This window comes from Trichoplax adhaerens, genomic scaffold, assembly GCF_000150275.1.
Source record: "Trichoplax adhaerens TRIADscaffold_35 genomic scaffold, whole genome shotgun sequence".
Lineage (NCBI taxonomy): Eukaryota > Metazoa > Placozoa > Uniplacotomia > Trichoplacea > Trichoplacidae > Trichoplax > Trichoplax adhaerens.
Genome location: NW_002060975.1, coordinates 26,762 through 28,035, shown reverse-complemented (window position 1 = coordinate 28,035; position 1,274 = coordinate 26,762).

Genomic DNA, 1,274 nt, shown 5'->3' with positions numbered 1-1,274 from the left:
AGCATTTGTACAAGATTCAGGATTAAGATTGAGGTAAAATAGGATGAGAAAAAAATAGGGATAAAGAAAATGATTTGCGAAATTGCAGTCGATCATAAAGCAAACCCCCAAAAGTCAGTTTAACCAATACCCAAAAATAAATCAAAACAAAATTATTAGTATTGCAATCAATGCAATTATGCAGCTAGTTCAATGTTTATTGCAAATTGCAGTGAAAGACGGACTTGAAAGAGAAACAATCTCACCAAGTTCTTGGTCAAAATAACATGAGAAGATAAAATAGTCTGCTAGCAAAGGCGATCATGACTGGAAGGGATATTGCAAACAGAAAATCGTCTTACCTTGTTGTCCATGTTGTCTTCCACTTTTTCCTGACCCTAAAGGTGGGATTGCCTGCTTTCATTCTCTTTCTCACCTTGCTATCCACAGTTTACAAAGTAAATTAGTGATTTCAATTAGAGCCAAGAAAAGTGAATGGCGAGCATGCAGTAAGCAGCGTGGCTGTGCGATACTTTCTCAGTCCAAGTGAGGTTACTCGGTTGATATCTTGCTTATAATATTGTCCGCTGTAGAGTCAATTCCTGCTCCTATAGGGCGACAAGCTCTTTTGCACAGTAACTTGCAGCGCCGACTCTCTACTTGGTCTTCCTCTTCTTCCACTGCCTTCTACACGTGAAATGGCAGTCAACCAGTGAACATCTTTTTTTCTCACATTCTTTTTCCATACTACAGATTTCTCTCTCATACTTATTAATCTGTGCTTTTGACCGATATTGTTGGGTGTTAGCATTGTCATCTTGCTTAGCAGGTAAGTCTTTCAACCAGTTAAAGCAATCTTAATCGATGTCATTTTAAACGCAAACCCTAACATTATTGCCATAATATAATCGTCCCTTTATCGCCATTAGACCTATAGTTGACATTTTGGGTTGTGAACTGAATTTCTCTTATACTTGTTAATCTGTGTGTTTTATAGATATAGCTGGGTGTTATCCCTGGACAATAACCTGGATTATCCCTGCACGGTCATCATTTCTGGTGTTTACTAGCACTAGTCAATCGTTTCACACTTTGTACCATGTTGACTTTCATGCTGAAAAATAGTGATGAGTTAATAACTGGTTTGAAAATGGAATTGCTCAAGTACGGCCAAGTTTTGATTAAAATCATTACGTAATTTCATTTTGTAGTCGCTTCAATTAACGTTACTCAAAATCTTTAATAAATCAATTGCTGTCACTTATACAGTCCGTTTTTCCTTATTAGCTATCATT